This window comes from Pseudophryne corroboree, chromosome 3, assembly GCF_028390025.1.
Source record: "Pseudophryne corroboree isolate aPseCor3 chromosome 3, aPseCor3.hap2, whole genome shotgun sequence".
Classification (NCBI taxonomy): Eukaryota; Metazoa; Chordata; class Amphibia; order Anura; family Myobatrachidae; genus Pseudophryne; species Pseudophryne corroboree.
In genome coordinates, this window is record NC_086446.1 from 547,079,795 (window position 1) to 547,098,144 (window position 18,350).

The 18,350-nt window shown below is 33.5% G+C and overlaps 18 non-coding genes across 18 annotated transcripts; all 18 read left to right on the top strand.

Annotated features, from left to right (window-relative positions):
• The first annotated feature begins 538 nt into the window (after positions 1 to 538).
• On the top strand, positions 539 to 620 carry TRNAL-AAG (transfer RNA leucine (anticodon AAG)). Its single transcript has one exon. It is a non-coding gene; the product is annotated as a tRNA-Leu (tRNA).
• A 262-nt stretch (positions 621 to 882) lies between these two features.
• TRNAL-UAG (transfer RNA leucine (anticodon UAG)) lies at positions 883 to 964 on the top strand. The gene has a single exon. It is a non-coding gene; the product is annotated as a tRNA-Leu (tRNA).
• Positions 965 to 2,666: 1,702 nt separating this feature from the next.
• Positions 2,667 to 2,748, top strand: TRNAL-AAG (transfer RNA leucine (anticodon AAG)). The gene has a single exon. It is a non-coding gene; the product is annotated as a tRNA-Leu (tRNA).
• Positions 2,749 to 3,010: 262 nt separating this feature from the next.
• Positions 3,011 to 3,092, top strand: TRNAL-UAG (transfer RNA leucine (anticodon UAG)). The gene has a single exon. It is a non-coding gene; the product is annotated as a tRNA-Leu (tRNA).
• Positions 3,093 to 4,792: 1,700 nt separating this feature from the next.
• Positions 4,793 to 4,874, top strand: TRNAL-AAG (transfer RNA leucine (anticodon AAG)). Its single transcript has one exon. It is a non-coding gene; the product is annotated as a tRNA-Leu (tRNA).
• A 262-nt stretch (positions 4,875 to 5,136) lies between these two features.
• Positions 5,137 to 5,218, top strand: TRNAL-UAG (transfer RNA leucine (anticodon UAG)). Its single transcript has one exon. It is a non-coding gene; the product is annotated as a tRNA-Leu (tRNA).
• Positions 5,219 to 6,918: 1,700 nt separating this feature from the next.
• Positions 6,919 to 7,000, top strand: TRNAL-AAG (transfer RNA leucine (anticodon AAG)). Its single transcript has one exon. It is a non-coding gene; the product is annotated as a tRNA-Leu (tRNA).
• A 244-nt stretch (positions 7,001 to 7,244) lies between these two features.
• Positions 7,245 to 7,326, top strand: TRNAL-UAG (transfer RNA leucine (anticodon UAG)). Its single transcript has one exon. It is a non-coding gene; the product is annotated as a tRNA-Leu (tRNA).
• Positions 7,327 to 9,025: 1,699 nt separating this feature from the next.
• On the top strand, positions 9,026 to 9,107 carry TRNAL-AAG (transfer RNA leucine (anticodon AAG)). The gene has a single exon. It is a non-coding gene; the product is annotated as a tRNA-Leu (tRNA).
• A 262-nt stretch (positions 9,108 to 9,369) lies between these two features.
• On the top strand, positions 9,370 to 9,451 carry TRNAL-UAG (transfer RNA leucine (anticodon UAG)). Its single transcript has one exon. It is a non-coding gene; the product is annotated as a tRNA-Leu (tRNA).
• Positions 9,452 to 11,152: 1,701 nt separating this feature from the next.
• TRNAL-AAG (transfer RNA leucine (anticodon AAG)) lies at positions 11,153 to 11,234 on the top strand. The gene has a single exon. It is a non-coding gene; the product is annotated as a tRNA-Leu (tRNA).
• Positions 11,235 to 11,496: 262 nt separating this feature from the next.
• TRNAL-UAG (transfer RNA leucine (anticodon UAG)) lies at positions 11,497 to 11,578 on the top strand. Its single transcript has one exon. It is a non-coding gene; the product is annotated as a tRNA-Leu (tRNA).
• Positions 11,579 to 13,278: 1,700 nt separating this feature from the next.
• TRNAL-AAG (transfer RNA leucine (anticodon AAG)) lies at positions 13,279 to 13,360 on the top strand. Its single transcript has one exon. It is a non-coding gene; the product is annotated as a tRNA-Leu (tRNA).
• Positions 13,361 to 13,622: 262 nt separating this feature from the next.
• Positions 13,623 to 13,704, top strand: TRNAL-UAG (transfer RNA leucine (anticodon UAG)). Its single transcript has one exon. It is a non-coding gene; the product is annotated as a tRNA-Leu (tRNA).
• A 1,701-nt stretch (positions 13,705 to 15,405) lies between these two features.
• TRNAL-AAG (transfer RNA leucine (anticodon AAG)) lies at positions 15,406 to 15,487 on the top strand. Its single transcript has one exon. It is a non-coding gene; the product is annotated as a tRNA-Leu (tRNA).
• Positions 15,488 to 15,749: 262 nt separating this feature from the next.
• Positions 15,750 to 15,831, top strand: TRNAL-UAG (transfer RNA leucine (anticodon UAG)). Its single transcript has one exon. It is a non-coding gene; the product is annotated as a tRNA-Leu (tRNA).
• A 1,702-nt stretch (positions 15,832 to 17,533) lies between these two features.
• On the top strand, positions 17,534 to 17,615 carry TRNAL-AAG (transfer RNA leucine (anticodon AAG)). Its single transcript has one exon. It is a non-coding gene; the product is annotated as a tRNA-Leu (tRNA).
• Positions 17,616 to 17,877: 262 nt separating this feature from the next.
• On the top strand, positions 17,878 to 17,959 carry TRNAL-UAG (transfer RNA leucine (anticodon UAG)). Its single transcript has one exon. It is a non-coding gene; the product is annotated as a tRNA-Leu (tRNA).
• Positions 17,960 to 18,350: the final 391 nt, after the last annotated feature.

Genomic DNA, 18,350 nt, shown 5'->3' on the forward strand with positions numbered 1-18,350 from the left:
ATGATCCAGATGCATTAGCTAAAAATCAGCAGTGTCTAAGGTGCTGGATTAAAGTTCCAGATTCTTTGGAGGAATTGGTTCAAAACCTACTGCCGCCATAATTAAATTCCCTGAGAAAAAATAAGTAATTGATGTCAAAGTGTTTTTTCTCTACTAAACAGCAAATGAATAATAAAAATATCCTTTCTCATTGATATTTTATGTCAATTTATGTACTTTTTTTAACCTTCCAAAACATTTTGTACATAATTTAAACACTTTTTGCATTACACTTCTTTTTAAATATTGATTTAAAAAAATGTTTTTACTGTAACCTGAGCTACATGACCCAGATCTGTGAGCTAAGAGTGTCCATGTGGTACCATGGCCGAGCGGACTAAGGCCACTAAGTTGCTAAAGTAAAATATTGGAAGGTTGAAAAGTTCATCATCTGTCCTAGATTTTAAAACAGTTTATCACAATTTCAAGAGTCTTCTCAAACTTTAAAAATAATATGTAAAATAATAAACTATGACCTTTGGAGCCAAAATAGATATGTGGTAGCATGGCCGAGCGGTCTAAGGCGCTGGATTAAGGCTCCAGTCTCTTTGGAGGCGTGGGTTCAAATCCCACTGCTGCCATAATTATTTTCAAGAGAAAATGACATTTATTGATGTCAAACTGTTTTACTCTACTAAACAGCAAATCAATAATAAAAAATCCTTACTCATTAATATTGTCTACTAATTTTGTACCTTTTTTATGCTTCCTTAACTTTTTGTATTTTAAATACTTGTAACATGACACTTCTTTTCAAGTATTGATTTAAAACAACACATTTTTTCCCTGTAATCTCAACTGTATGATCCAGAACTGTGAGCATTCGGTCAAACAGGTCCATGTGGTAGCATGGCCGAGCGGTCTAAGGCGCTGGATTTAGGCTCCAGTCTCTCTGGAGGCGTGGGTTCAAATCCCACTGCTGCCATAATGATTTTACTATGAAAACATCAGTCAGTGATGACAAAATGTTTTTCTCCACTAATAAGAAAAACAATAATAATAAAGACTTTTCTCCTCAATAGCTGATTGATATGATCCAGATGCATGAGCTAAAAATCAGCAGTGTCTAAGGTGCTGGATTAAGGTTCCAGTTTCTTTGGAGGCTTTGGATCAAAACCTACTGCCGCCATAATTATTTTTCCTAAGAAAAAATAAGTCATTGATGTCAAAGTGTTTTTCTTTACTAAACAGCAAATGAATAATAAAAAAATCCTTTCTCATTAATATTTTATGTCAATTGATGTACTTTTTTAACCTTCCAAAACATTTTGTACATAACTTAAACACTTTTGGTATGACACTTCTTTTTAAGTATTTATTTAAAACAAAAAAAAAATGTTTGTACTGTAATCTGTGCTATATGGCCCAGATCTGTGAGCTAAGAGTGTTCATTTGGTACCATGGCCGAGCGGTCTAAGGCCACTAAGCTGCTAAAATAAAATATTGGTAGGTTAAAAAGTTCATCATCTGCCCTAGATTTTAAAACAGTTTATCATAATTTCAAGAGTCTTCTCAAAATGTAAAAATAATATGTAAAATTATAAACTATGAGCTATGGAGTCAAGGTAGAAATGTGGCTGAGCGGTCTAAGATGCTGCATTAAGGCTCCAGTCTGTTTGGAGGCATGGGTTCAAATTCCACTGCTGTCATAATTATTTTCAAGATAAAACGACTGTCATTGATGTCAAAGTGTTTTTCTCCACTAAACAGCAAGTCAATAATAAAAAATCCTTTCTAATTAATATTGTCTGCTAATTTATTACCTTTTTTAAATTTTTGTATTTTAAACACTTTTAACATGACACTTCTTTTCAAGTATTGATTTATAACTACACAATTTTTTCTTGTAATCTTAACTATATGATCCAGAACTCTGAGCTTTGAGTCAAAAGTATCCATGGGGTAGCAAGGGTGAGTGGTCTAAGGCACTGGATTTAGGTTCCAGTCTCTCTGGAGGCGTGGGTCTGAATCCCACTGCTTCCATAATGATTTTACTATGAAAATGTCAGTCAGTGATGGCAATGTGTTTTTCTCCACTAATAAGAAAATCAATAATAATAAAGTCCTTTCTCCTCAACATCTGATCAATATGATCCAGATGCATTAGCTAAAAATCAGCAGTGTCTAAGGTGCTGGATTAAAGTTCCAGATTCTTTGGAGGAATTGGTTCAAAACCTACTGCCGCCATAATTAAATTCCCTGAGAAAAAATAAGTAATTGATGTCAAAGTGTTTTTTCTCTACTAAACAGCAAATGAATAATAAAAATATCCTTTCTCATTGATATTTTATGTCAATTTATGTACTTTTTTTAACCTTCCAAAACATTTTGTACATAATTTAAACACTTTTTGCATTACACTTCTTTTTAAATATTGATTTAAAAAAATGTTTTTACTGTAACCTGAGCTACGTGACCCAGATCTGTGAGCTAAGAGTGTCCATGTGGTACCATGGCCGAGCGGACTAAGGCCACTAAGTTGCTAAAGTAAAATATTGGAAGGTTGAAAAGTTCATCATCTGTCCTAGATTTTAAAACAGTTTATCACAATTTCAAGAGTCTTCTCAAACTTTAAAAATAATATGTAAAATAATAAACTATGACCTTTGGAGCCAAAATAGATATGTGGTAGCATGGCCGAGCGGTCTAAGGCGCTGGATTAAGGCTCCAGTCTCTTTGGAGGCGTGGGTTCAAATCCCACTGCTGCCATAATTATTTTCAAGAGAAAATGACATTTATTGATGTCAAACTGTTTTACTCTACTAAACAGCAAATCAATAATAAAAAATCCTTACTCATTAATATTGTCTACTAATTTTGTACCTTTTTTATGCTTCCTTAACTTTTTGTATTTTAAATACTTGTAACATGACACTTCTTTTCAAGTATTGATTTAAAACAACACATTTTTTCCCTGTAATCTCAACTGTATGATCCAGAACTGTGAGCATTCGGTCACACAGGTCCATGTGGAAGCATGGCCGAGCGGTCTAAGGCGCTGGATTTAGGCTCCAGTCTCTCTGGAGGCGTGGGTTCAAATCCCACTGCTGCCATAATGATTTTACTATGAAAACATCAGTCAGTGATGACAAAATGTTTTTCTCCACTAATAAGAAAAACAATAATAATAAAGACTTTTCTCCTCAATAGCTGATTGATATGATCCAGATGCATGAGCTAAAAATCAGCAGTGTCTAAGGTGCTGGATTAAGGTTCCAGTTTCTTTGGAGGCTTTGGATCAAAACCTACTGCCGCCATAATTATTTTTCCTAAGAAAAAATAAGTCATTGATGTCAAAGTGTTTTTCTTTACTAAACAGCAAATGAATAATAAAAAAATCCTTTCTCATTAATATTTTATGTCAATTGATGTACTTTTTTAACCTTCCAAAACATTTTGTACATAACTTAAACACTTTTGGTATGACACTTCTTTTTAAGAATTTATTTAAAACAAAAAAAAATGTTTGTACTGTAATCTGTGCTATATGGCCCAGATCTGTGAGCTAAGAGTGTTCATTTGGTACCATGGCCGAGCGGTCTAAGGCCACTAAGCTGCTAAAATAAAATATTGGTAGGTTAAAAAGTTCATCATCTGCCCTAGATTTTAAAACAGTTTATCATAATTTCAAGAGTCTTCTCAAAATGTAAAAATAATATGTAAAATTATAAACTATGAGCTATGGAGTCAAGGTAGAAATGTGGCTGAGCGGTCTAAGATGCTGCATTAAGGCTCCAGTCTGTTTGGAGGCATGGGTTCAAATTCCACTGCTGTCATAATTATTTTCAAGATAAAACGACTGTCATTGATGTCAAAGTGTTTTTCTCCACTAAACAGCAAGTCAATAATAAAAAATCCTTTCTAATCAATATTGTCTGCTAATTTATTACCTTTTTTAAATTTTTGTATTTTAAACACTTTTAACATGACACTTCTTTTCAAGTATTGATTTATAACTACACAATTTTTTCTTGTAATCTTAACTATATGATCCATAACTCTGAGCTTTGAGTCAAAAGTATCCATGGGGTAGCAAGGGCGAGTGGTCTAAGGCACTGGATTTAGGTTCCAGTCTCTCTGGAGGCGTGGGTCTGAATCCCACTGCTTCCATAATGATTTTACTATGAAAATGTCAGTCAGTGATGGCAATGTGTTTTTCTCCACTAATAAGAAAATCAATAATAATAAAGTCCTTTCTCCTCAACATCTGATCAATATGATCCAGATGCATTAGCTAAAAATCAGCAGTGTCTAAGGTGCTGGATTAAAGTTCCAGATTCTTTGGAGGAATTGGTTCAAAACCTACTGCCGCCATAATTATTTTCCCTGAGAAAAAATAAGTAATTGATGTCAAAGTGTTTTTTCTCTACTAAACAGCAAATGAATAATAAAACTATCCTTTCTCATTGATATTTTATGTCAATTTATGTACTTTTTTAACCTTCCAAAACGTTTTGTACATAATTTAAACACTTTTTGCATTACACTTCTTTTTAAATATTGATTTAAAAAAATGTTTTTACTGTAACCTGAGCTATATGACCCAGATCTGTGAGCTAAGAGTGTCCATGTGGTACCATGGCCGAGCGGTCTAAGGCCACTAAGTTGCTAAAGTAAAATATTGGAAGGTTGAAAAGTTCATCATCTGTCCTAGATTTTAAAACAGTTTATCACAATTTCAAGAGTCTTCTCAAACTTTAAAAATAATATGTTAAATAATAAACTATGACCTTTGGAGCCAAAATAGATATGTGGTAGCATGGCCGAGCGGTCTAAGGCGCTGGATTAAGGCTCCAGTCTCTTTGGAGGCGTGGGTTCAAATCCCACTGCTGCCATAATTCTTTTCAAGAGAAAATGACATTTATTGATGTCAAACTGTTTTACTCTACTAAACAGCAAATCAATAATAAAAAATCCTTACTCATTAATATTGTCTACTAATTTTGTACCTTTTTTATGCTTCCTTAACTTTTTGTATTTTAAATACTTGTAACATGACACTTCTTTTCAAGTATTGATTTAAAACAACACATTTTTTCCCTGTAATCTCAACTGTATGATCCAGAACTGTGAGCATTCGGTCAAACAGGTCCATGTGGTAGCATGGCCGAGCGGTCTAAGGCGCTGGATTTAGGCTCCAGTCTCTCTGGAGGCGTGGGTTCAAATCCCACTGCTGCCATAATGATTTTACTATGAAAACATCAGTCAGTGATGACAAAATGTTTTTCTCCACTAATAAGAAAAACAATAATAATAAAGACTTTTCTCCTCAATAGCTGATTGATATGATCCAGATGCATGAGCTAAAAATCAGCAGTGTCTAAGGTGCTGGATTAAGGTTCCAGTTTCTTTGGAGGCTTTGGATCAAAACCTACTGCCGCCATAATTATTTTTCCTAAGAAAAAATAAGTCATTGATGTCAAAGTGTTTTTCTTTACTAAACAGCAAATGAATAATAAAAAAATCCTTTCTCATTAATATTTTATGTCAATTGATGTACTTTTTTAACCTTCCAAAACATTTTGTACATAACTTAAACACTTTTGGTATGACACTTCTTTTTAAGTATTTATTTAAAACAAAAAAAAATGTTTGTACTGTAATCTGTGCTATATGGCCCAGATCTGTGAGCTAAGAGTGTTCATTTGGTACCATGGCCGAGCGGTCTAAGGCCACTAAGCTGCTAAAATAAAATATTGGTAGGTTAAAAAGTTCATCATCTGCCCTAGATTTTAAAACAGTTTATCATAATTTCAAGAGTCTTCTCAAAATGTAAAAATAATATGTAAAATTATAAACTATGAGCTATGGAGTCAAGGTAGAAATGTGGCTGAGCGGTCTAAGATGCTGCATTAAGGCTCCAGTCTGTTTGGAGGCATGGGTTCAAATTCCACTGCTGTCATAATTATTTTCAAGATAAAACGACTGTCATTGATGTCAAAGTGTTTTTCTCCACTAAACAGCAAGTCAATAATAAAAAATCCTTTCTAATTAATATTGTCTGCTAATTTTGTACCTTTTTAAAATTTTTGTATTTTAAACACTTTTAACATGACACTTCTTTTCAAGTATTGATTTATAACTACACAATGTTTTCTTGTAATCTTAACTATATGATCCAGAACTCTGAGCTTTGAGTCAAAAGTATCCATGGGGTAGCAAGGGTGAGTGGTCTAAGGCACTGGATTTAGGTTCCAGTCTCTCTGGAGGCGTGGGTCTGAATTCCACTGCTTCCATAATGATTTTACTATGAAAATGTCAGTCAGTGATGGCAATGTGTTTTTCTCCACTAATAAGAAAATTAATAATAATAAAGTCCTTTCTCCTCAACATCTGATCAATATGATCCAGATGCATTAGCTAAAAATCAGCAGTGTCTAAGGTGCTGGATTAAAGTTCCAGATTCTTTGGAGGAATTGGTTCAAAACCTACTGCCGCCATAATTATTTTCCCTGAGAAAAAATAAGTAATTGATGTCAAAGTGTTTTTTCTCTACTAAACAGCAAATGAATAATAAAAATATCCTTTCTCATTGATATTTTATGTCAATTTATGTACTTTTTTAACCTTCCAAAACGTTTTGTACATAATTTAAACACTTTTTGCATTACACTTCTTTTTAAATATTGATTTAAAAAAATGTTTTTACTGTAACCTGAGCTATATGACCCAGATCTGTGAGCTAAGAGTGTCCATGTGGTACCATGGCCGAGCGGTCTAAGGCCACTAAGTTGCTAAAGTAAAATATTGGAAGGTTGAAAAGTTCATCATCTGTCCTAGATTTTAAAACAGTTTATCACAATTTCAAGAGTCTTCTCAAACTTTAAAAATAATATGTAAAATAATAAACTATGACCTTTGGAGCCAAAATAGATATGTGGTAGCATGGCCGAGCGGTCTAAGGCGCTGGATTAAGGCTCCAGTCTCTTTGGAGGCGTGGGTTCAAATCCCACTGCTGCCATAATTATTTTCAAGAGAAAATGACATTTATTGATATCAAACAGCAAATCAATAATAAAAAATCCTTACTCATTAATATTGTCTACTAATTTTGTACCTTTTTTATGCTTCCTTAACTTTTTGTATTTTAAATACTTGTAACATGACACTTCTTTTCAAGTATTGATTTAAAACAACACATTTTTTCCCTGTAATCTCAACTGTATGATCCAGAACTGTGAGCATTCGGTCAAACAGGTCCATGTGGTAGCATGGCCGAGCGGTCTAAGTCGCTGGATTTAGGCTCCAGTCTCTCTGGAGGCGTGGGTTCAAATCCCACTGCTGCCATAATGATTTTACTATGAAAACATCAGTCAGTGATGACAAAATGTTTTCTCCACTAATAAGAAAAACAATAATAATAAAGACTTTTCTCCTCAATAGCTGATTGATATGATCCAGATGCATGAGCTAAAAATCAGCAGTGTCTAAGGTGCTGGATTAAGGTTCCAGTTTCTTTGGAGGCTTTGGATCAAAACCTACTGCCGCCATAATTATTTTTCCTAAGAAAAAATAAGTCATTGATGTCAAAGTGTTTTTCTTTACTAAACAGCAAATGAATAATAAAAAAATCCTTTCTCATTAATATTTTATGTCAATTGATGTACTTTTTTAACCTTCCAAAACATTTTGTACATAACTTAAACACTTTTGGTATGACACTTCTTTTTAAGTATTTATTTAAAACAAAAAAAAATGTTTGTACTGTAATCTGTGCTTTATGGCCCAGATCTGTGAGCTAAGAGTGTTCATTTGGTACCATGGCCGAGCGGTCTAAGGCCACTAAGCTGCTAAAATAAAATATTGGTAGGTTAAAAAGTTCATCATCTGCCCTAGATTTTAAAACAGTTTATCATAATTTCAAGAGTCTTCTCAAAATGTAAAAATAATATGTAAAATTATAAACTATGAGCTATGGAGTCAAGGTAGAAATGTGGCTGAGCGGTCTAAGATGCTGCATTAAGGCTCCAGTCTGTTTGGAGGCATGGGTTCAAATTCCACTGCTGTCATAATTATTTTCAAGATAAAACGACTGTCATTGATGTCAAAGTGTTTTTCTCCACTAAACAGCAAGTCAATAATAAAAAATCCTTTCTAATTAATATTGTCTGCTAATTTTGTACCTTTTTAAAATTTTTGTATTTTAAACACTTTTAACATGACACTTCTTTTCAAGTATTGATTTATAACTACACAATTTTTTCTTGTAATCTTAACTATATGATCCAGAACTCTGAGCTTTGAGTCAAAAGTATCCATGGGGAAGCAAGGGTGAGTGGTCTAAGGCACTGGATTTAGGTTCCAGTCTCTCTGGAGGCGTGGGTCTGAATCCCACTGCTTCCATAATGATTTTACTATGAAAATGTCAGTCAGTGATGGCAATGTGTTTTTCTCCACTAATAAGAAAATCAATAATAATAAAGTCCTTTCTCCTCAACATCTGATCAATATGATCCAGATGCATTAGCTAAAAATCAGCAGTGTCTAAGGTGCTGGATTAAAGTTCCAGATTCTTTGGAGGAATTGGTTCAAAACCTACTGCCGCCATAATTATTTTCCCTGAGAAAAAATAAGTAATTGATGTCAAAGTGTTTTTTCTCTACTAAACAGCAAATGAATAATAAAAATATCCTTTCTCATTGATATTTTATGTCAATTTATGTACTTTTTTAACCTTCCAAAACGTTTTGTACATAATTTAAACACTTTTTGCATTACACTTCTTTTTAAATATTGATTTAAAAAAATGTTTTTACTGTAACCTGAGCTATATGACCCAGATCTGTGAGCTAAGAGTGTCCATGTGGTACCATGGCCGAGCGGTCTAAGGCCACTAAGTTGCTAAAGTAAAATATTGGAAGGTTGAAAAGTTCATCATCTGTCCTAGATTTTAAAACAGTTTATCACAATTTCAAGAGTCTTCTCAAACTTTAAAAATAATATGTAAAATAATAAACTATGACCTTTGGAGCCAAAATAGATATGTGGTAGCATGGCCGAGCGGTCTAAGGTGCTGGATTAAGGCTCCAGTCTCTTTGGAGGCGTGGGTTCAAATCCCACTGCTGCCATAATTATTTTCAAGAGAAAATGACATTTATTGATGTCAAACTGTTTTACTCTACTAAACAGCAAATCAATAATAAAAAATCCTTACTCATTAATATTGTCTACTAATTTTGTACCTTTTTTATGCTTCCTTAACTTTTTGTATTTTAAATACTTGTAACATGACACTTCTTTTCAAGTATTGATTTAAAACAACACATTTTTTCCCTGTAATCTCAACTGTATGATCCAGAACTGTGAGCATTCGGTCAAACAGGTCCATCTGGTAGCATGGCCGAGCAGTCTAAGGCGCTGGATTTAGGCTCCAGTCTCTCTGGAGGCGTGGGTTCAAATCCCACTGCTGCCATAATGATTTTACTATGAAAACATCAGTCAGTGATGACAAAATGTTTTTCTCCACTAATAAAAAAAACAATAATAATAAAGACTTTTCTCCTCAATAGCTGATTGATATGATCCAGATGCATGAGCTAAAAATCAGCAGTGTCTAAGGTACTGGATTAAGGTTCCAGTTTCTTTGGAGGCTTTGGATCAAAACCTACTGCCGCCATAATTATTTTTCCTAAGAAAAAATAAGTAATTGATGTCAAAGTGTTTTTCTTTACTAAACAGCAAATGAATAATAAAAAAATCCTTTCTCATTAATATTTTATGTCAATTGATGTACTTTTTTAACCTTCCAAAACATTTTGTACATAATTTAAACACTTTTGGTATGACACTTCTTTTTAAGTATTTATTTAAAACAAAAAAAAAATGTTTGTACTGTAATCTGTGCTATATGGCCCAGATCTGTGAGCTAAGAGTGTTCATTTGGTACCATGGCCGAGCGGTCTAAGGCCACTAAGCTGCTAAAATAAAATATTGGTAGGTTAAAAAGTTCATCATCTGCCCTAGATTTTAAAACAGTTTATCATAATTTCAAGAGTCTTCTCAAAATGTAAAAATAATATGTAAAATTATAAACTATGAGCTATGGAGTCAAGGTAGAAATGTGGCTGAGCGGTCTAAGATGCTGCATTACGGCTCCAGTCTGTTTGGAGGCATGGGTTCAAATTCCACTGCTGTCATAATTATTTTCAAGATAAAACGACTGTCATTGATGTCAAAGTGTTTTTCTCCACTAAACAGCAAGTCAATAATAAAAAATCCTTTCTAATTAATATTGTCTGCTAATTTTGTACCTTTTTTAAATTTTTGTATTTTAAACACTTTTAACATGACACTTCTTTTCAAGTATTGATTTATAACTACACAATTTTTTCTTGTAATCTTAACTATATGATCCAGAACTCTGAGCTTTGAGTCAAAAGTATCCATGGGGTAGCAAGGGCGAGCGGTCTAAGGCACTGGATTTAGGTTCCAGTCTCTCTGGAGGCGTGGGTCTGAGTTCCTCTGCTTCCATAATGATTTTACTATGAAAATGTCAGTCAGTGATGGCAATGTGTTTTTCTCCACTAATAAGAAAATCAATAATAATAAAGTCCTTTCTCCTCAACATCTGATCAATATGATCCAGATGCATTAGCTAAAAATCAGCAGTGTCTAAGGTGCTGGATTAAAGTTCCAGATTCTTTGGAGGAATTGGTTCAAAACCTACTGCCGCCATAATTATTTTCCCTGAGAAAAAATAAGTAATTGATGTCAAAGTGTTTTTTCTCTACTAAACAGCAAATGAATAATAAAAATATCCTTTCTCATTGATATTTTATGTCAATTTATGTACTTTTTTAACCTTCCAAAACGTTTTGTACATAATTTAAACACTTTTTGCATTACACTTCTTTTTAAATATTGATTTAAAAAAATGTTTTTACTGTAACCTGAGCTATATGACCCAGATCTGTGAGCTAAGAGTGTCCATGTGGTACCATGGCCGAGCGGTCTAAGGCCACTAAGTTGCTAAAGTAAAATATTGGAAGGTTGAAAAGTTCATCATCTGTCCTAGATTTTAAAACAGTTTATCACAATTTCAAGAGTCTTCTCAAACTTTAAAAATAATATGTAAAATAATAAACTATGACCTTTGGAGCCAAAATAGATATGTGGTAGCATGGCCGAGCGGTCTAAGGCGCTGGATTAAGGCTCCAGTCTCTTTGGAGGCGTGGGTTCAAATCCCACTGCTGTCATAATTATTTTCAAGAGAAAATGACATTTATTGATGTCAAACTGTTTTATTCTACTAAACAGCAAATCAATAATAAAAAATCCTTACTCATTAATATTGTCTACTAATTTTGTACCTTTTTTATGCTTCCTTAACTTTTTGTATTTTAAATACTTGTAACATGACACTTCTTTTCAAGTATTGATTTAAAACAACACATTTTTTCCCTGTAATCTCAACTGTATGATCCAGAACTGTGAGCATTCGGTCAAGCAGGTCCATGTGGTAGCATGGCCGAGCGGTCTAAGGCGCTGGATTTAGGCTCCAGTCTCTCTGGAGGCGTGGGTTCAAATCCCACTGCTGCCATAATGATTTTACTATGAAAACATCAGTCAGTGATGACAAAATGTTTTTCTCCACTAATAAGAAAAACAATAATAATAAAGACTTTTCTCCTCAATAGCTGATTGATATGATCCAGATGCATGAGCTAAAAATCAGCAGTGTCTAAGGTGCTGGATTAAGGTTCCAGTTTCTTTGGAGGCTTTGGATCAAAACCTACTGCCGCCATAATTATTTTTCCTAAGAAAAAAAAGTCATTGATGTCAAAGTGTTTTTCTTTACTAAACAGCAAATGAATAATAAAAAAATCCTTTCTCATTAATATTTTATGTCAATTGATGTACTTTTTTAACCTTCCAAAACATTTTGTACATAACTTAAACACTTTTGGTATGACACTTCTTTTTAAGTATTTATTTAAAACAAAAAAAAATGTTTGTACTGTAATCTGTGCTATATGGCCCAGATCTGTGAGCTAAGAGTGTTCATTTGGTACCATGGCCGAGCGGTCTAAGGCCACTAAGCTGCTAAAATAAAATATTGGTAGGTTTAAAAGTTCATCATCTGCCCTAGATTTTAAAACAGTTTATCATAATTTCAAGAGTCTTCTCAAAATGTAAAAATAATATGTAAAATTATAAACTATGAGCTATGGAGTCAAGGTAGAAATGTGGCTGAGCAGTCTAAGATGCTGCATTAAGGCTCCAGTCTGTTTGGAGGCATGGGTTCAAATTCCACTGCTGTCATAATTATTTTCAAGATAAAACGACTGTCATTGATGTCAAAGTGTTTTTCTCCACTAAACAGCAAGTCAATAATAAAAAATCCTTTCTAATTAATATTGTCTGCTAATTTTGTACCTTTTTTAAATTTTTGTATTTTAAACACTTTTAACATGACACTTCTTTTCAAGTATTGATTTATAACTACACAATTTTTTCTTGTAATCTTAACTATATGATCCAGAACTCTGAGCTTTGAGTCAAAAGTATCCATGGAGTAGCAAGGGCGAGTGGTCTAAGGCACTGGATTTAGGTTCCAGTCTCTCTGGAGGCGTGGGTCTGAATCCCACTGCTTCCATAATGATTTTACTATGAAAATGTCAGTCAGTGATGGCAATGTGTTTTTCTCCACTAATAAGAAAATCAATAATAATAAAGTCCTTTCTCCTCAACATCTGATCAATATGATCCAGATGCATTAGCTAAAAATCAACAGTGTCTAAGGTGCTGGATTAAAGTTCCAGATTCTTTGGAGGAATTGGTTCAAAACCTATTGCCGCCATAATTATTTTCCCTGAGAAAAAATAAGTAATTGATGTCAAAGTGTTTTTTCTCTACTAAACAGCAAATGAATAATAAAAATATCCTTTCTCATTGATATTTTATGTCAATTTATGTACTTTTTTTAACCTTCCAAAACGTTTTGTACATCATTTAAACACTTTTTGCATTACACTTCTTTTTAAATATTGATTTAAAAAAATGTTTTTACTGTAACCTGAGCTATATGACCCAGATCTGTGAGCGAAGAGTGTCCATGTGGTACCATGGCCGAGCGGACTAAGGCCACTAAGTTGCTAAATTAAAATATTGGAAGGTTGAAAAGTTCATCATCTGTCCTAGATTTTAAAACAGTTTATCACAATTTCAAGAGTCTTCTCAAACTTTAAAAATAATATGTAAGATAATAAACTATGACCTTTGGAGCCAAAATAGATATGTGGTAGCATGGCCGAGCGGTCTAAGGCGCTGGATTAAGGCTCCAGTCTCTTTGGAGGCGTGGGTTCAAATCCCACTGCTGCCATAATTATTTTCAAGAGAAAATGACATTTATTGATGTCAAACTGTTTTACTCTACTAAACAGCAAATCAATAATAAAAAATCCTTACTCATTAATATTGTCTACTAATTTTGTACCTTTTTTATGCTTCCTTAACTTTTTGTATTTTAAATACTTGTAACATGACACTTCTTTTCAAGTATTGATTTAAAACAACACATTTTTTCCCTGTAATCTCAACTGTATGATCCAGAACTGTGAGCATTCGGTCAAACAGGTCCATGTGGTAGCATGGCCGAGCGGTCTAAGGCGCTGGATTTAGGCTCCAGTCTCTCTGGAGGCGTGGGTTCAAATCCCACTGCTGCCATAATGATTTTACTATGAAAACATCAGTCAGTGATGACAAAATGTTTTTCTCCACTAATAAGAAAAACAATAATAATAAAGACTTTTCTCCTCAATAGCTGATTGATATGATCCAGATGCATGAGCTAAAAATCAGCAGTGTCTAAGGTGCTGGATTAAGGTTCCAGTTTCTTTGGAGGCTTTGGATCAAAACCTACAGCCGCCATAATTATTTTTCCTAAGAAAAAATAAGTCATTGATGTCAAAGTGTTTTTCTTTACTAAACAGCAAATGAATAATAAAAAAATCCTTTCTCATTAATATTTTATGTCAATTGATGTACTTTTTTAACCTTCCAAAACATTTTGTACATAACTTAAACACTTTTGGTATGACACTTCTTTTTAAGTATTTATTTAAAACAAAAAAAATGTTTGTACTGTAATCTGTGCTATATGGCCCAGATCTGTGAGCTAAGAGTGTTCATTTGGTACCATGGCCGAGCGGTCTAAGGCCACTAAGCTGCTAAAATAAAATATTGGTAGGTTAAAAAGTTCATCATCTGCCCTAGATTTTAAAACAGTTTATCATAATTTCAAGAGTCTTCTCAAAATGTAAAAATAGTATGTAAAATTATAAACTATGAGCTATGGAGTCAAGGTAGAAATGTGGCTGAGCGGTCTAAGATGCTGCATTAAGGCTCCAGTCTGTTTGGAGGCATGGGTTCAAATTCCACTGCTGTCATAATTATTTTCAAGATAAAACGACTGTCATTGATGTCAAAGTGTTTTTCTCCACTAAACAGCAAGTCAATAATAAAAAAATCCTTTCTAATTAATATTGTCTGCTAATTTTGTACCTTTTTTAAATTTTTGTATTTTAAACACTTTTAACATGACACTTCTTTTCAAGTATTGATTTATAACTACACAATTTTTTCTTGTAATCTTAACTATATGATCCAGAACTCTGAGCTTTGAGTCAAAAGTATCCATGGGGTAGCAAGGGCGAGTGGTCTAAGGCACTGGATTTAGGTTCCAGTCTCTGTGGAGGCGTGGGTCTGAATCCCACTGCTTCCATAATGATTTTACTATGAAAATGTCAGTCAGTGATGGCAATGTGTTTTTCTCCACTAATAAGAAAATCAATAATAATAAAGTCCTTTCTCCTCAACATCTGATCAATATGATCCAGATTCATTAGCTAAAAATCAGCAGTGTCTAAGGTGCTGGATTAAAGTTCCAGATTCTTTGGAGGAATTGGTTCAAAACCTACTGCCGCCATAATTATTTTCCCTGAGAAAAAATAAGTAATTGATGTCAAAGTGTTTTTTCTCTACTAAACAGCAAATGAATAATAAAAATATCCTTTCTCATTGATATTTTATGTCAATTTATGTACTTTTTTTAACCTTCCAAAACGTTTTGTACATAATTTAAACACTTTTTGCATTACACTTCTTTTTAAATATTGATTTAAAAAAATGTTTTTACTGTAACCTGAGCTATATGACCCAGATCTGTGAGCTAAGAGTGTCCATGTGGTACCATGGCCGAGCGGACTAAGGCCACTAAGTTGCTAAAGTAAAATATTGGAAGGTTGAAAAGTTCATCATCTGTCCTAGATTTTAAAACAGTTTATCACAATTTCAAGAGTCTTCTCAAACTTTAAAAATAATATGTAAAATAATAAACTATGACCTTTGGAGCCAAAATAGATATGTGGTAGCATGGCCGAGCGGTCTAAGGCGCTGGATTAAGGCTCCAGTCTCTTTGGAGGCGTGAGTTCAAATCCCACTGCTGCCATAATTATTTTCAAGAGAAAATGACATTTATTGATGTCAAACTGTTTTACTCTACTAAACAGCAAATCAATAATAAAAAATCCTTACTCATTAATATTGTCTACTAATTTTGTACCTTTTTTATGCTTCCTTAACTTTTTGTATTTTAAATACTTGTAACATGACACTTCTTTTCAAGTATTGATTTAAAACAACACATTTTTTCCCTGTAATCTCAACTGTATGATCCAGAACTGTGAGCATTCGGTCAAACAGGTCCATGTGGTAGCATGGCCGAGCGGTCTAAAGCGCTGGATTTAGGCTCCAGTCTCTCTGGAGGCGTGGGTTCAAATCCCACTGCTGCCATAATGATTTTACTATGAAAACATCAGTCAGTGATGACAAAATGTTTTTCTCCACTAATAAGAAAAACAATAATAATAAAGACTTTTCTCCTCAATAGCTGATTGATATGATCCAGATGCATGAGCTAAAAATCAGCAGTGTCTAAGGTGCTGGATTAAGGTTCCAGTTTCTTTGGAGGCTTTGGATCAAAACCTACTGCCGCCATAATTATTTTTCCTAAGAAAAAATAAGTCATTGATGTCAAAGTGTTTTTCTTTACTAAACAGCAAATGAATAATAAAAAAATCCTTTCTCTTTAATATTTTATGTCAATTGATGTACTTTTTTAACCTTCCAAAACATTTTGTACATAACTTAAACACTTTTGGTATGACACTTCTTTTTAAGTATTTATTTAAAACAAAAAAAAAATGTTTGTACTGTAATCTGTGCTATATGGCCCAGATCTGTGAGCTAAGAGTGTTCATTTGGTACCATGGCCGAGCGGTCTAAGGCCACTAAGCTGCTAAAATAAAATATTGGTAGGTTAAAAAGTTCATCATCTGCCCTAGATTTTAAAACAGTTTATCATAATTTCAAGAGTCTTCTCAAAATGTAAAAATAATATGTAAAATTATAAACTATGAGCTATGGAGTCAAGGTAGAAATGTGGCTGAGCGGTCTAAGATGCTGCATTAAGGCTCCAGTCTGTTTGGAGGCATGGGTTCAAATTCCACTGCTGTCATAATTATTTTCAAGATAAAACGACTGTCATTGATGTCAAAGTGTTTTTCTCCACTAAACAGCAAGTCAATAATAAAAAATCCTTTCTAATTAATATTGTCTGCTAATTTTGTACCTTTTTTAAATTTTTGTATTTTAAACACTTTTAACATGACACTTCTTTTCAAGTATTGATTTATAACTACACAATTTTTTCTTGTAATCTTAACTATATGATCCAGAACTCTGAGCTTTGAGTCAAAAGTATCCATGGGGTAGCAAGGGCGAGTGGTCTAAGGCACTGGATTTAGGTTCCAGTCTCTGTGGAGGCGTGGGTCTGAATCCCACTGCTTCCATAATGATTTTACTATGAAAATGTCAGTCAGTGATGGCAATGTGTTTTTCTCCACTAATAAGAAAATCAATAATAATAAAGTCCTTTCTCCTCAACATCTGATCAATATGATCCAGATGCATTAGCTAAAAATCAGCAGTGTCTAAGGTGCTGGATTAAAGTTCCAGATTCTTTGGAGGAATTGGTTCAAAACCTACTGCCGCCATAATTATTTTCCCTGAGAAAAAATAAGTAATTGATGTCAAAGTGTTTTTTCTCTACTAAACAGCAAATGAATAATAAAAATATCCTTTCTCATTGATATTTTATGTCAATTTATGTACTTTTTTTAACCTTCCAAAACGTTTTGTACATAATTTAAACACTTTTTGCATTACACTTCTTTTTAAATATTGATTTAAAAAAATGTTTTTACTGTAACCTGAGCTATATGACCCAGATCTGTGAGCTAAGAGTGTCCATGTGGTACCATGGCCGAGCGGACTAAGGCCACTAAGTTGCTAAAGTAAAATATTGGAAGGTTGAAAAGTTCATCATCTGTCCTAGATTTTAAAACAGTTTATCACAATTTCAAGAGTCTTCTCAAACTTTAAAAATAATATGTAAAATAATAAACTATGACCTTTGGAGCCAAAATAGATATGTGGTTGCATGGCCGAGCGGTCTAAGGCGCTGGATTAAGGCTCCAGTCTCTTTGGAGGCGTGGGTTCAAATCCCACTGCTGCCATAATTATTTTCAAGAGAAAATGACATTTATTGATGTCAAACTGTTTTACTCTACTAAACAGCAAATCAATAATAAAAAATCCTTACTCATTAATATTGTCTACTAATTTTGTACCTTTTTTATGCTTCCTTAACTTTTTGTATTTTAAATACTTGTAACATGACACTTCTTTTCAAGTATTGATTTAAAACAACACATTTTTTCCCTGTAATCTCAACTGTATGATCCAGAACTGTGAGCATTCGGTCAAACAGGTCCATGTGGTAGCATGGCCGAGCGGTCTAAGGCACTGGATTTAGGCTCCAGTCTCTCTGGAGGCGTGGGTTCAAATCCCACTGCTGCCATAATGATTTTACTATGAAAACATCAGTCAGTGATGACAAAATGTTTTTCTCCACTAATAAGAAAAACAATAATAATAAAGACTTTTCTCCTCAATAGCTGATTGATATGATCCAGATGCATGAGCTAAAAATCAGCAGTGTCTAAGGTGCTGGATTAAGGTTCCAGTTTCTTTGGAGGCTTTGGATCAAAACCTACTGCCGCCATAATTATTTTTCCTAAGAAAAAATAAGTCATTGATGTCAAAGTGTTTTTCTTTACTAAACAGCAAATGAATAATAAAAAAATCCTTTCTCATTAATATTTTATGTCAATTGATGTACTTTTTTAACCTTCCAAAACATTTTGTACATAACTTAAACACTTTTGGTATGACACTTCTTTTTAAGTATT